Source organism: Heterodontus francisci, chromosome 4 (genome assembly GCF_036365525.1).
Source record: "Heterodontus francisci isolate sHetFra1 chromosome 4, sHetFra1.hap1, whole genome shotgun sequence".
Classification (NCBI taxonomy): domain Eukaryota; kingdom Metazoa; phylum Chordata; class Chondrichthyes; order Heterodontiformes; family Heterodontidae; genus Heterodontus; species Heterodontus francisci.
This window is the reverse complement of record NC_090374.1, coordinates 107,711,018-107,718,834: the sequence shown is the minus strand read 5'-3', so window position 1 is coordinate 107,718,834 and position 7,817 is coordinate 107,711,018. Positions and strand designations below refer to the sequence as shown.

Below are 7,817 nucleotides of genomic sequence, written 5' to 3'. Positions count from 1 at the left end.
GCAGGCGTTATGCAGGTGGAGGGGGGGGAGGAGTTAAGATTTTTACTGTATTGGGGGGGAGGACGGGGTCAAATAAGCATCATCAGTGTAGGGGATGGCGGGAAGGGGTTAACTTTCAACTTTGTACAGTTTGGGGGGGAAAGTCAGAATTTAAAGGTAAGTGTCTTTTTGGGGGAAGGGAAAATACTTACTGTAATTTTTATTGGGGGAGTGGGAAAGGGCTGTTCCAATTTTATTCGTTAAATTTTGAGGGATATACCACTTTAAAAATTTAAATATGCCGCAGGGCTGGCTGCCATTTAAATTGGTACTTGCGCCTGCGCACAGGCAGCTGATGCCATTGCCTGCGGTGGACAGCCCGTCCCCTCCACAGGACTAGAGGGGCAGGCCGCCCTGCCTATTTAAATGAACTGCCGCGCAGGAGATCGCAGTGGCTGCAGGTCACCTTTTTTTGAGTTCGCTGCCGAGAGTGACGGTGGGCTCTTAAAATCCAGCCCTACAAGTTAGTGTTTAAACACGCTCTGAGGACAAAGTTTAGTTTGCTTAAGCCTGATGTCAATAACAAAGTAAGAGAAAAGCAAGACAGAGTGAAGATCAGTCATGATAATCGAGGCATGAAACTTAGAGAGAGTTCAGTGCTGGTCAGAAGGTCATGGTGAAAAACCATCGAGGTGATAAGGAGAAGTATGTGTTTGGATTTGTTATAAAAAGAAGTCTGCATTGAATGCTGCTGGAGGGCACAGAGTGTGAAGAAGGCAGTTTGGTAAGTGAATGGATTTAAAGGGTTAATCACTCTGAAGTATAGTTTTTGTTTTTACATTTAGCAATTAATTGGAATTACTTTTTAAGTTAAGAGCTAAGTTATGTTTCTCACAGTTTTAAACAGGGATATACAAGCTCTCTGAGAGTAGCTGTACCTGGTTAATTAGGTAGCTAGCTTAAACTGTTTCTGGGCTCCAGCAGAGCTGACACAGCATTGTTTACAAGGAGCATAAATTCAGGGGACTCTCAGTGCTGCTCGGTCAAGTGGAATGTACATTCTGCAGTATGTGGGAAGTTATGGACACACCACGTGTCCTAGACGAATACATCTGCAGGAAGTGTCACTGGCTGCAGAAGCTTGAGCTTTGGGTTTTGGAACTCGAGCGTGACTGGAGTCAATGTTGTGCATCTGCGAGGCAGAGGACTATGTGGATAGCATATTTAGGGAGGTGTTCACACTGCAGGTTAGGAGCATGCAGGCAGAAAGGGAATGGGTGATCATCAGGCAGTCTAGGAGAACCAGGCAGGCAGTTCAGGAGTCCCCTGAGTCTATCCTGCTTGCTAATCGGTTTTCCATTTTGGATACTGATGAGGGTGAAGGTTCCTTGGGGGAGTGCAGCCAGAGCAAAGTCCTTGGCATCACTGGTGGCTCAGTTGCACAGGAGGGTAGGAAGAAGAGTGGAAGAGCAACAGTGATAGGGGATTCAATAGTCAGTGGATAAGACAGGCATTTCTGCGGCAGTAAATGTGACTACAGGATGGTATGTTGCCTCCCTGGTGTCAGGGTTAAGGATGTCACTGAGCAGCTGCAGGACATCCTTCTGGGGGAGGGTGAACATCCAGAGGTTGTGGTCCACATTGGTACCGATGACACAGGTAAGAAGAGGTTTTGAGGTTCTGAAAGCAGATTTTAGGGAGTTAGGAAGGAAATTAAAAAGCAAGACCATAAAAGCAGCAATCTCAGGATTACTTCCACTGCCACGTTCTAGTCAGGATTACTCCCAGTGGCACGTGCTAGTAAGCATAGGAATAGGAGGATTGATCTATTGAACACGTGGCTGGAGAATTGGTCTAGGAGGGAGGGCATCAGATTTCTGAGGCATTGGGATCGGTTCTGGGGAATATGGGACCTGTACAAGATGGACGGGACCGGAACTAATATCCTCACAGGGAGATTTGCGGGTGCTGTTGGGGAGGGTTTAAACTAGCTTGTCAGTGGGATGGGAGCCTGAGGGGTAGCTCAAATTGGAAGGAAGTAAAGCTGGTTACAGGAGGTAGAAAGGTAGAAAGCGACATTAGAAGTCAGGCGAAACAAAGGCAAGCATCCACTAGGTTTAGAATGCAGAATAATGTCAAGAAGACGAGGTTAAGGGCACTCTACCTGAATGCAGGCAGCATTTGCAACAAGGTAGATGATTTAAAGGCACAAATAGAGGTAAATGGGTAAGATCTAATTGCCATTACGGAAACTTGGCTACAGGGTGACCAGGACAGGAAAGTGAATATTTAAGGATATTTCGCATTTAGGAAGGACAGGAAAAAAGTAAAAGGACATGGTGTTGGACAAGGGATGAGATCAGTACATTAGTATGAGAGCATCTCAGATCAGAAGAACAAAATGTGGAATCTGTTTGGGTGGAGTTAAGAAACAGCAAGGGGCAGCAAACATTAGTAGGAGTTGTTTATAGGCCACAAAACAGTAGTGGTAGTATGGGGCATTGGTATTAATCAGGAGATTAGAGAAGCATGTAGCATGGTTAATACAGTAATAATGGGTGATTTCAATCTGCACATAGACTGGGTAAACCTAATGAGCACTAATGCTGTAGAGGACGAGTTTCTGGAGTGTGTTAAGGATGGGTTTCTAGAGCAGTATGTTGAGGAACTGACTAGAGAACAGGCTATTTTAGATCCAGTATTATGTAATGAGAAAGGGCTAATTAATAATCTTGTTGTAAAAGAACCTTTAGGGATGAGTGACCATAATATGATAGAATTTTACATTATGTTTGAAATTGAGGTAGTTCAATCTGAAGCCAGGGTGTTAAATTTGAACAAAGAAATTATGAAGGTATGAGGGGAAAATTGGTTGATGTGGATTGGGAAAATACATTAAGAGGTATGAATGTACATAGACAATGAATAGTCTTCAAATACAGCTACCATACTTTCCTTCAAGGCACAAAAACCCAACAAGAAAAAGCAGTCAATCGTGGATAAGAAAGGAAGTTAAGGATTTTATAAGATTAAAAGAAAAGATCTGTAAAGTTGCCAGAAATAGTCGTAAACCTCAGGATTGGGAGGATTTTAGAATACAACAAAGCAGGATGAAGACACTGATAAAGAAAGGGAGAATAGAATATGAATGTTACCTAGCAAAAAACATAAAAACAGACTGTAAAAGCTTCTATAGGTACATAAAAAGGAAACGTTTGGCTAAGACAAATATGGGTGAATTACAGGCAGAGTCAGGAGAATTTATAATGGGGAATAGAGAAATAGCAGAGAAGCTAAATGATTACTTTGTGTCTGTCTTCATTGGGGAAGATACAAAAAATCTCCGAGATTTAGAGATCCAAGGGACTAGGGAGAATGAGGAATTGAAAGAAATTAGTATCAATAAGAAGGTTATATTGGAGAAATTAATGGGGCTGAAGGTTGATAAGTCCCCAGGACCTGATATTCCATTTCCCAGAGTGTTGAAAGAGGTAGTTATGGAGATAATGGATGCATTGGTGATCATCTTCCAAAATTCTATAGATTCTGGAACGGTTCCTCCAGATTGGAAGGTAGCAAATGCCACCCCACTATTTAAGAACAGAGGGAGAGAGAAAACAGGGAAATACAGACCTATTAGCCTTACATCAGTAGTGGGGAAAATGTTAGAATCTATTTTAAAGGATGTGATAAATGGACACTTGGAGAATAATGATCTGATTGGGCATAGTCAACATGGATTTTTGAATGGGAAATCATGTTTGACGAACCTGTTGGAGTTTTTTGAGGATGTTACTAACAGAATTGATCAAGAGTTGGTGGATGTAGTATACTTGGATTTTCAGAAGGCTTTTGATAAAGTCCCCCACAGGAGGTTGGTTAATAAAATGAAAGCACATGGGATAGGAGGTAATATACTGGCATGAATTAAGGATTGGTTAACAGGCAGAAAGCAGAGAGTAGGAACAAACAGGTCATTCTCGCATTGGCAGGCTGCGACTAGTAGGGTACCGCAAGGATCAGTACTTGGGCCCCAGCTGTTAACAATATATATCAATGATTTGAATGTGGGGACCAAATGTAATATTTCCAAGTTTGCAGATGACACAAAACTAGGTGGGAATGTATGTTGTGAGGAAGGTGCAAAGTGGCTTCAAAGGGATTTGGACAAACTTAGTGAGTGGTCAAGAACATGGCAGATGGAATATAATGTGGAAAAATATGAGGTTATCCATTTTGATAGGAGAAATGAGGAGAAATAAGTCACTGAAAGTTAACATGCAGGTGCAGCAAGCAATTAAGAAGTCTAAAGGTATATTGGCCTTTATCGCAAGAGGATTTGAGTGAAGGAGTAGCGAAGTCTTGCTTCGGTTGTATAGAATCTTGGTTAGACCACACCTGGAGTACTGTGTGCAGTTTTGGTCCCCTTATATTAGGAAGGATATTATTGCCAGAGAGGGAGTGCAATGAAGGTTCACCAGAATTGTTCCCGGGATGGTGGGACTGTCCGATGAAGAGGAATTGGGGAACTGGGCCTGTATTCTCTAGAGTATTGAAGAATGAGAGGTGATCTCATTGAAACCTACAAAATACTTAAAGGGTAGATGCAGCTAAGATGCTTCCCCTGGTTGGGGAGTCTAGAACCAGGGGACACAATTTCAAAATAAGAGGGAAGCGACTTAGGACAGAAATGAGGAGAAATTTCTTTACTCAGTTGGTTGTGAATCTTTGGAATTCTCTACCCCAGAGGGCTGTGGAAGCTCAGTCATTGAGTATGTTTAAAGTAGAGATTGACAGATTTTTAAATGCCAATGACATAAAGGGATATGCGAATAGTGTGGGAAAAAGGCATTGAAGTGGATGATCAGCCATGATCGTATTGAATGGCGGAGCAGGCTCGATGGGCTGAATGGCTTGCTCCTATGTTCCTCAGACTAGATGAATTCACATATGTAGCGAAGATTGGACAGAGACTCCATCAGTGTCATGTAGATCATTTGCTTGAAAGAGGAATTCTGACAAAGGGAGACCATGAGAAACCTCCTATAGTTCAAGTTCCTACAGTACCAAGTGAAAGTCAGAAAGTGCAAGTTGCAAAGAAACTGAAAGTTTGCCGGTATCACAAAATCCAGCAGTAGAGCAAAGTGAGTCAGAGTCTTTGATTAAGACTAATCAATCAATTTCACAGCCCCAACCATTAAGTGGAGTTGGTAGTCAAAGTCAAAGTTCAGAGTCAACACAGTCTGAGATGTTGAGAGAGCAGAGTCAAGCTAATGGAAATGGAAGAAGATAGCCAGATAGCATGAGAATGAAGCCAAATAGGTAAATTGAAAGTATGTAGGAAGGAAGAAGAAATAAGTTTTTCTTTTCATTACTTTTTTTCAAATGATGATACTTTTGTTAAAGTCATACTGGTGTTAAGGAAAAACAAAATTTTTTAACATGTAAATTACTCAGGAAATATTGGTTACATATGTTTTAGTTGTGATTACAGTAATAAGCAAGCAACCCAACCTATTAAATTTCAGGTATTTTTATTGTAGTCTGGGAAATTGTGTACATGTACCATTTTACATTTTAATGTACAAGTTGTTTTTTTAAAATGGGGAGGGAGTGTGATATATGTAATAGCTGAATATTTTGTATACTGCCCTCTTTGCTGTCCTCTCTGTTGGGGAGGTGTAAGCAAAATTTGTTGGACAATGGCTGCTTGTACTGTGAGACCTCATGTTAGATTAACTCAATGAATACACAACGGGCAGTACAGCGAAGGTTCATTAGATTGGTTCTTGGGATGAGAGGGTTGGCCTATGATGACAGGATGAGTAAATTGGGTCTATACTCTGCAGAGTTTAGAAGAATGAGAGGTGATCTCATTGAAACATACAAACTTCTGAAAGGGCTTGTCAGGGTAGATACTGAAAGGTTGTTTCCCCTGGCTGAGGAATCTAGGACACAGGGGCACAGTCTCAGGATAAGGGGCTGATCATTCAGGACTGAGATGAGGAGAAATTACTTCACTCAAAGGGTTGCGAATCTTTGGAATTCTCTACCCCAGAGGGCTGTGGATGCTCCATCGTTGATTATGTTTAAAGCAGGGATAGGCAGATTTTTAGTCTCAGGGAATCAAGGGATATGGAGAGCAATGGGAAAGTGGAGTTAAGGCAGAAGATCAGCCATGATCGCACTGAATGGCAGAGCAGTTTCGATGGGCCATATAGTCTACTCCTGCTCCTATTTCTTATGTTCTTATGTTCTCATCACTGTGTCACCCTCCCAAATTATTCTTGAGCCAGCGAACTAAACATTTAATGTAACTCAACCCAACCCCTAATTTTAGCACCAGGAAGCAGTATTTTTTTTTGTATAGCACTGAAAAGCCTTTCTTTTCAGAGTCCACTTTTTGGTTTCTTCGCCAGCAGCATTTCAAACTGCTCTTAAACTGTCAATTGTTAGACCACACAAAGTGGTTGATGTGATGCTGCCAAAACCAAATCTGAGCTCTCTAAAGCATTTCAGTCCCAAGGGTCCAAGACTCCCTGTGACTTAAATAGCAAGGGAAACATTCTGAGTATATAATAGGTACAAAGCTATGGGAAAGCTAGGAAGATATTGACATTAGAAATTCCAAAAGCCCCTCTTTAAGTAGATTGGCAGGTGTCTGTTAATGTACATTTTAGTGCTTACTCAGAGAAGGTGTCCTCAATTTCTCCACCACAAATTATCACCCTCGCTATCTCATTAGGCTTTCAGTAAGGAGAGCTAGCTATCATATTGTAATTTGATTATACTATGGGACGCTCTCTGTTGTATGTGTGTACACACAAACAAGCAGACTTCATGAAATTATATAAAACAATTTTGACCATTGCCAGAATGCTATAATGTTTTTATTAAAAAAAACTAACATACAATTTGTTTTATAAATATTGAGATTTTAACCCTGCCTGTCCAGCAAGAAAGGCGCAGGCAGATGGGTGGTTAAAATGGCAGTCAGGCTCTTCTCATTGAGATCCTGACACATTTGTGTCTGCCAACATTTTAACTGCCAGATTTTCGGCAGCATTAGCGCTGCCTGATCCAGATGGAGGCTTCATTAACATTTAAAAGTCAGGGTCATAGGGTCATATGAGGTCATTTAGATCCTGATGCAATTTTAACTCCTGGTGGCAGCAGTGACATTCAGTGTTGGGTCCACCAACACTGGCAAGATTACGACCACAAGCGGCCCAGCTAAGTTTTAATACTTTTTTAATTAATAAAAAAGAGTGCTCTTCAGCGACTTACATTAAGCCTCACCTCCTCCGGATATCCCTTCCGACACGATTGCCTCTAGATCCCCTGTCCATTCACCACAGTGCTGCAGACCGCTCCCTCGGGTTTCACACCGTTGGCTCCTGCCATGCAAGATTCCACTTGGACCTCCTACTGGCCACATGATGATTTTCACCATGTTCAGGCAACACTCAGCCATGGAACATGAAAATGAGGGCCAGGAGTTGAAATCTACAAGGCCTTTCACTGTGAGGGGATAGGGGGTATTGGAGGGAGCAGAGGTCATATGTTCTATTACTCACCTTGACACCTGCACACACACCTGGAGTTAAAGTCCAGCCTTACTGTTTGAACAATACAACATTCTAAATCTTGCAATATTTTATAATTCCACAACATTCAGCAGGACATGTAAAGCTCATCTACTTTTATAAAATAAACATTGGCAATAAGAACTGCAAAATTGCTTTTTCATTGCACATTGGGCTATGGTGGATATTGTACAAAGGTCTCCTGCATGCCCCTGGAATGAGAAACAGGAGGTTTTCCCAGTCATATGCTAT

The 7,817-nt window shown here is 41.7% G+C and overlaps 1 protein-coding gene across 4 annotated transcripts in view; it reads left to right on the top strand.

Annotated features, from left to right (window-relative positions):
* Positions 1–357: 357 nt before the first annotated feature.
* LOC137368700 (proteoglycan 4-like) overlaps positions 358–7,817 on the top strand; it is a 186,511-nt gene continuing 179,051 nt past the window's right edge. For all 4 annotated transcript variants that reach the window (XR_010974807.1, XM_068028868.1, XM_068028866.1 and 1 more), the window contains exon 1: positions 358–763. The gene's annotated coding sequence lies outside the window, so the exon portion shown is untranslated. The remainder of the gene's footprint in view (positions 764–7,817) is intronic.